Source organism: Alosa sapidissima, chromosome 9 (assembly GCF_018492685.1).
Source record: "Alosa sapidissima isolate fAloSap1 chromosome 9, fAloSap1.pri, whole genome shotgun sequence".
In the NCBI taxonomy this organism is placed as follows: Eukaryota; Metazoa; Chordata; class Actinopteri; order Clupeiformes; family Clupeidae; genus Alosa; species Alosa sapidissima.
The window spans coordinates 26,330,713-26,339,605 of NC_055965.1; positions in this window are offsets into that span (position 1 = coordinate 26,330,713).

Sequence of the window (8,893 nt, forward strand, 5' to 3'; positions counted from 1 at the left end):
GGTCTGATGTTGAAGCTGCAACTTCTGCTTGTGTTCTGTGTGGTGCACTCAATGACAGAAAAAAACAGGCATGTGCCATGGAGTGCATGTAGTTGAAATCATACACACATTTATTTTCTGTCAAAGTTGAAATCAATATACACTCTTATGCTTTACACAATGTCATGACTTTATCTCTTCATATTGGGATATTTGCTGCTATGCATAGTGTGTGTGTGTGTGTGTTTGTGTGTGTGTGTGTGTGTGTGTACATGCCCATGTCTTTTTGTGTAAATAGATAATATGTATATATTCATAAAGGTTCTGTTCAATGTAACTGTCCTCCAGAGTACACAAAAAGAAGAAATGCTTAAAAAACAGTGTCAGTTCCTGTATGTCAGTCCACCACAAGGGTGGCTCTCTACTAAAGTGCAGAGCTGCTTGGGCTCATTTACGGACTGAACTCAGCTCTCGGTGCAGTACTTTTGTGATACTGAGCTGTTACTCATTCACTGACCTGAACCTGGCACACATTTGGAGTTTTAACAACATTCTGGTGAGTTCTTACTGAATACAGCACTTTACACAGTAGTATGCTCATAGGGAGCTAGCTGAATGTTGTTAGCTTATGTTCTTGGAAGTAGCCTACTAGTGACATAAGTTAAAGAGTTTGATGACTTTCTGTCGATGGTTGTGAGCTGATATTAATATTAATATATATATATATATATATATATATATATATATATATATATATAGGTGACCTCTCTTTCTGTGAGTAAATCAGACATTTGACATGTTTGTTTGACATGTTTGTATTGTTTGTAGTCTATCGTGTGTCTCGTCCACCAATGTGCTGTAGCTTGTGTTGGCTACATGTAGTGGGGTTGAATCGGTTGCCCATGCAGGGTTTCCCATGATTGTCATGTGACTCCGCCAAATTAATGATCAATTCCCCCAGCTGCTGCCCAAATAACTACTGGCGTGTTTAATATTATATCAAGATCAAAACAAATGTGCTTGATATGGTTTTCAGTAGAAAGAGACTTACCGAGTGCTTTCTTGTAAAATCATTTGACCTAATTTAAGAATTGATTTATTTTAAGTTATTTTAAATCCAAACCATTTCTACACGCAGAGCCACATCGGCCCTCGCGGAGAAAACTACATTACTGTGCTGCGTGCTGTGGCTCGTACAGCAGCTACAGTACTTTGTCATTCTGCAAAAAGACGGCGTCTCATAGGCTACCATTATTGGACCTGAGACAGCTAAACTGTGCTAGGCAAATACACATTGTGCATGCTCACAACAAAAAAATATATATTTTAAAGGAAATATGCAAGGGGGATTCAATTTGGGGCATAGCCAAGAGGGCTCATTCCACTCAGGACATGGCCATATCTGGGGACTGGGACTTTTCTTTGCCATGTTCAGGCCTTTGGTTACACTGAAGCAACTGGCAGAGGATGCATGCAGGCATGTCACAGGATAGACGTGGGGTGGGTCCGACATGGGATGACGTAGGACAACTCATTGGCTCTTGGTTAAAAGTAGGCCTATACACAATCTGTGTACACAGAACATCCTCTCCCCTTACTTGCCCCGAAATACATTAATTATATTCTATAGTGACACCTTATGACCGTTTAACTAGGGGGCAGAAAAAGACACTCACTCGGTTGATGAAACTGGACATAGTCATTCATCCGCTTCAAAGTCACGCTACCGTAAGGCTAATAATAACTGTGTCCTCACACTATCGTTGTAGGCTGGGCCCTAGCTGGATAGCCCAGCCTACAACCAACACACCGGCCCCAGACCAATATGTTAGCTTGGCAATGTATACCTCCTATAATGATACCTCCTCTCCTAACACATCCAATAACATAACACACATAATACATGCTTACCACACACTTCCCTCTCCTTCCTGCTCCTGCTCTTCCACCACTTTCTTGTCCTATCACATATACTACCGACACTCCCATCCTCTAGTAAAGTTAAAACATTAGTGATTGTATTGCAATGTATTGAGAGATTCAGTTGTAATTCCTAGCTAAGGTCTCTTCTGCACTGTAGCTTGAATGCTATTCTATTGCTCTAAGTTGCTTTGGATAAAAACATCTCTTAAATTGGTTACACTTTACTTGACAGTATCGACATAAGAGTGAAATGACACTGTCATGAACGTATCATAAACAAGTCATAAATGTTTATGACATAACACTTCTGTTATTAAGTGTCATTTGGTTATCATGACAAGTTAGTGTTAGGGTTATGGTTATAATAAGCGTTAGGTTAGGGGAAATAAGATTTGTGGGACTGATATAGTACTCTGGTCTATTGGTACCTTACCCTAAGCCCTTCCTAAGTATAAAGTCATGTCAAAAATGTACAATTGAGTTTCCATGGTCTAAAACTTTATTTATTTAAGATAGAATTGTAAAAAAAAAGTTACAAATGTGTAATAAATAGTTCATAAATATATAATAAATAGGTAATAGTTCATTCAATGATAGAATTTGATACATTTCAAATCTTAATTAAAATAGAAAATCCAAAGCTTTGTTTTTTGTTAAGTGCTAAAAGGCATTAGGAGTGAAAAACATGAATATAATTAAATATGAATATAGATAATACACACTCAAACACACATAAAAAAAGGGTAACACTTTACGCTAAGGGTACATGAATCATCATGAATTTATGCATGAATTAATCCATGATTTATGTATTACTTAATTCCTTAATATCTCATGAATCATCAGGAATTGACATGAGTTCATAGTTTGTCATTTGTGACCTCAGTCCTGTTGTGAACAGCACATCAACTAAAGCATTAAATATGGTGGGCACATCATTATGATTTATGATTTATTAAGAATGATCATGATGATTTATTTTTCTGCCAAAAATGTCACTACTCAAATTCCAATTTGATCACAACTTGTGCAGTTCTCTAAGCACATGCCATTGTGTTGTTCATGCATAAGGTCATGAATGAAAGACTTTGAACTCATGTCAATTCCTGATGATTCATAAGATATAAAGGAATGAAGTAATGCATAAATCATTAATTAATTCTTGCATGAATTCATGATAATTTATGTACCCTTACTGTGAAGTGTTACCTTTCTGGATAAAAGGAGCATAGATTAATTTGATTTTTCATTGAGGGTTAGGGTTCATGTGTCATGACAGTGTCACGTGTTGTCACTCTTATGTTGATACTGTCAAGTAAAGTGTTACCGAATATTTAATTAATTTGGCTCCAAAACACTATATCCACCATTTTAATGAATTTTTATAAATATTTTTTTTTTCCATTTTGTTTTCCAAGGAATTTCAGTAGAACTGTAATTGGGTATTGTTATTTGATATATTTTTACTCAATCAAAACAACACAAGTGCAATTTGGTTGATATTACACAAATACATATCTTGACTTTTTAATGTTTTTAAAAACATTGTGTTTCTGCAAATGGATACTTTGTTTTAATATTTCTTTGATCAGGGTTGTGTGACTGAGAATGATGAACTGTCCAGCCTCCCTTGCTTTGGCAATTCTGTTGACCATTCAAGGTGAATCAAATACCGTATGTGTATTTTTTCTTGTTTATGAGATTAATGTAAAGGATTAGTGATTTGGTGTTAACCTTCTAACACTGTTCCGGTCAAAAATGACCGATTTACTCATTCCCTGTACCATAAATATGGCATTTTTATTCAGATTGCCTCAAAATCTTTTGATATCCTTCACAAAAGGCTTTTGAACACATAGAATTTATTTTGACTACTTTCTTTGAATTTTGAGTGATTTATTCAACGTAGAAACACTTTTTTTGTTTACGGTCAAAAATGACCGCCATAGGAAATTAATGGGAAAGAGTATACATTTCATCCAGGAGATTAAAAGATATCTCCTTACACACACTCCTACAACTTACCACCAATGTTCCCACACACATGCATGCATGCACACACAGAAGCACACACACCCACACACACACACAAACAGACACACATACAGTACACACACATGTACACCCACTAACAGACACACACACACACACTCAGTACATGTTGTCAGTTCATGTGGTCATGTTGCCACTTGTACGTGTGAACCACCAATGTCCGTACACATAGGCATTCACGCACATACGTGAATAGGGGTGAACAGAAACACACCCACCCACACACACATAAACAGACACACACACACATGTACACCCACTCACACACACATAACACACACACACACACACACACACACACACACAGTTCATGTTGTCATGTTGCCACTTGTGCATGTGAACCACCAATGTTCGCACACACAGGCATGCATGCACACACAGAAACACACACACACACACACAGACACATACTGTACACACACATGTACACACACACACACACACACACACACACACACAGTTCATGTTGTCATGTTGCCACATGTGCAGGAAAACCACCATGTTTGCACACACATGCATTTTCATACACGGAAACACTCAGACAGATAAACACTCTCTCTCTCTCTCTCTCACACACACACACATACACACACAGTTCATGTTGTCAGTTCATGTTGTCATGTTTCCACTGTGCATGTAAACCACCAGTGTCCGCACACATTCACGCACATACAGAAACACACACACACATAAGGGTCTGTCTTATGTTCTATTAAATAATACTTTTTGTCATGGTATTGGTATTTAAGAGCAGTTAACCCTCTAGGCGCCACTGTCGAGTTTACTCGACAAGATGCGGTACTGAATAAAACGGCCGATTTAGTCAAATAGGGTGTCATATTTCGTTCGACATCCACTCCACTAGGTGGCAAACATGTCATACGTCATCCCCGAGTCCGAAAAAGGTCATGGTTTAAACAAAAGTTTTGAGCTACAGCGTATTGAATCAGTGCGTGCAATACCGGAGCTAGTGTGCGTGTGAGCCACTTAGTCAGAGCGATATTGTCAACGTTAGCGAGTATTTGCATTAGATTATCGTCTAATGGCATCAAAAAAGTTTACCTGAAATGAAGTGTTGGGTCTTCTATTCGCGGACCCTGATTCTGAAGGGGAATATCTGCCTTCAGGAAATGACGGTGATTCGTTTAGTGAGGCTTCAGATGCGTCCCTGCCTTCAATGATGCAGCTGGACAAAGTGAGAGTTTACTCCATAGTTTAGCTTACACCAAGCACAAACGTTGAATCGTTTGCCCAATGTCACTGGTGGGAATAATGTTTCACGGGTTCGGAGTGTTCATCGGGAAGTTAGCAGGGTGTTAGTGGTGTGGCGAACAAGGCTGGAGGTAGCCTAATAGCGCTAGCTTCTGTCTTTTGCCTCTCCACAATCGCGGCGACAGTAACGTGGTGGAGCCTTTGTCTAATGCGACTGGGTATGTTAGACGAGGTCGAAGTGCTCATAGGAGAGTTAGGGGGGAACGTAGTGGCAGTGTGGGGAGTCGCAATGAGCATGACAGTAGGCCTAGTCCGAGCTGCGCAAATTCTCTCCACTCGACGCGCGCGAGGCAGATCTGGCCATGCTGCTCGCATGGTGGAGGTGGTGACACGCTCTCTCCCTCTCCCCCCCCCCCCCCCCCCCCACACACACACACACACACACATTAGGTCATGCATAGTCTATCACAAGATGATGGGAATGCCGGCCCTGTATGGATAGGGATAGGGAGTCATTATCTCTACAACAAAAGGCCTGCTACATAAAAAAAAAAAAAAATGTCAGCCATTTATTAGTAATGATTTACACTGTTGATTTGCTATCTATTTCCCTGATCATTTAGGACATACACTATGTGTTCCTTTTTGTGTGTTCATGTCCTTGTGATGTGTGTGTCTTTGTCAGCTAAGAAAAAAAAACATCAACAAAAAGAAAAAAAATACTAACATTGTCTCTTGTCTTGTCTCGTCATCTCACTCCTGATCTGTGCCTTGCCGTGGCAAATGAGCTTTTGAACTAAACAGGTCTTGTCTACTTGTGTTTGTGTGTCATCTGAATAATCTATATGTGCCCCATACATGGAATCAGAGTGCCTACTGTATGTAGTAAATGGAAAATCTCTACAGCAAAAGGCCAGTCTACTGCTACATGCATTTGGTTTGTTTCGGCCATTTATTGGTAATGATTTACACAGTTTGTTCACTACTTACTATTTACCTGAGCATTCAGTATTGTGCAATATAGCATACAGAAGGTGAGGGACATTTTGGGGGGAAAGAAGTGGTGCATTTTATCATTCAAACATGCGACTTTTCATGAAAATTCTATAATCCAAGATGGCCGCCACCATATGACGTCATAATATGCAAATTAGATATAAACATTTAATCTCTACATAAACTTTGGGTCATCCTTAATATTTCTCTAATTTACAGAAAGTCTCTATCTCTTATCACTTTTAAGATATAGCCTTTTGAAATGAAGATGTCAAAATTGATCGTTTCGGAAAAAAACCTCTGGCGCCTAAAGGGTTAAAACTGTTCGGTCAAATTTGACCGCGAACAGTAAATTAAGGGGGGTAGCAACGAACAGTGTTTAAAGGTTAAATTATGTGATTTGACATAAACATTTATGTAACTGAACACAGACAAGAAATATCCTGTCTTCACCAGAATGCATATTTCTGAGAACTGATACACTGTGTGTGTGAACAAATCTTTTTATTATACATTGTTTATGTTCATTGCTTATGTTCTCTGTTGCAGGTGTATGTGGTCAGGGGTGGTTCACTTACCAACCTGAGAGTGTCTGTGCATTTGTGGGAGCTTCAGTGAACATGTCCTGCTCTTACTACCCCAGTTACTTGACCATCAAACATATGTACTGGTCAAAAGAGAGCAGTCCGAATCCTCCTGATCTTATGTTTCACCCAGACTACAGAGACAGAACCACCGTAGGCTGTCAGCAAGGAGCTAACATATGTCATTTACATATTAAATTATTAACCATGTTAGACACAGGCAAATATTACTGCAGTATAACAACAAAGACATTAGGCAAGAAATTGATTGGAGTGACAGGAGTCTACCTGGACATCAAAAGTAAGAAAAACAGAAGTGAACTTATGAGGCTGTGACTAATGTACTCTGCTCTTATCTCTGCCCATGACGTTATGTTAGAGACCCACTCAAAACTGAGATTGTAACTGGCTACAAGAGTTCACAAGTGTCAGCAAAGACCCTTGATTACTAGCAAGATAGAGCAACGTAATTCATAAACTATGGGAGCAAAACGGGACAGTTCTGGTCTGCATGTGGGAGTGTCACCTTACGTCACTAAATAAACTTTCTCTCTTAATCAGCAATAACAGCATTTTGCCACTCAAAGCATGGGAACAAAAAATGCAATATTGCGTTTTTGGCACTCAAAGTGTTAAAATCTTACCTTAGCTAGTAGGCTAGCTAGCTTGCTAGCAACCGGGCAGTAACTGACAGCAGCATGGTCTTATATTAAGTTATTTTTTTTACAAATCCAAAACCCCAAAAAATTACACTATTAGGTTTGAAATGATCATAAACACTTACAGATGATTATGACAAAATTTCCTAAAAACTCCTCAACAAATCCAGAAAGACATAATGACTAATGTATTGGTAAAATTCCAGAAGTGTCCAATTGACATAGTGCAGAGAGGGCTTACTCTGGTCTGCATAAAGGGGGATTCCCCCCTCCCCCTTGTAATAATCGAACACGGAAGTTGTCAAACGTTTGCGGCTCTCACTCCCCTTTAACCCTCTCTGGTGTCAGTCTTGTAGATCTTAGGCTATGGTTATGGTTATGGGATTTGGCAGACACCTTTGTCCAAAGTGACACACAAATACAAAACAATACAATACTTAACTTTAACAGGGAGCAATTTAAAATGTTGGTCAGACTACATTATTGAGAATAGCAATTATAAACATCAATCAATTCAATAGTGTAATAACAATAACAATAGGGTTCATATGTGTCAATCTTAGTTCTTTGGATACATGTGTTCTCTTAATGATTCATGTAATCACACCAATGATCCCTCTCACAGATACCCCACTGACTTCAGTGTCCATCAGTCCCTCTGGTGACATACAGGAAGGCACAGAGGTGAGACTGACCTGCAGCAGCAGTTCTGATCTACCAGTGCAGAGCCTCTGGTTGAAATATGACTTATCTACAACAGCTGTGCACCTGGGGACAGGTCATACATACACCATCAAACACTTCAGACAAGAACACGGTGGAGGATATTTCTGTTATTCAACATTCAAATGTGGCTACGCATACTCACCTACTGTGTACCTCCAGGTTGTCTGTGAGTAGCGTTTGCCCTTACATTTAAAAATAATACAATTCAGGAGTTCTTCTTTTCATTAATATTCGTACCCATTTAGTGGTAATGGGGTGCACATGCACTCCTAGCCTGGTTTCAGCAGACTCACTACTTTATTTCACTTCATGAAGAGAGTCTGAATACTCTTAATTTGGGAAATGTTAAGTAATGTGCATAGACTATGAAATCGTTGGTCCAGCCTAAGCAATCATAATAATCAGGGATTCTGATTGGCAGACTTTATTGCGATCAGGAAGCAATGTATTTATATTGGCTGTATACATTTACACATTATTTTGATTGTATTTGTTGATATTTGCTTCTACCATTTACCACAGCCCTTTATATTTTGAAGCTCACTGTAAAAAGTTAATTCATCATTACTTGACATGTATAACAAATTACATTTGTTAATGCCTGGTAAAAAAAAAAAAAAATGTTGAATATATTTTGTCCCTTCCAGATTCCCCAAAGAATACAACAGTTTCATTGTCAGATCCTGGTGGGACAGTCAAGGGCAGATCAATGATGCTGAACTGCAGCAGTGATGCCAACCCACCAGTGGAGAACTACACCTG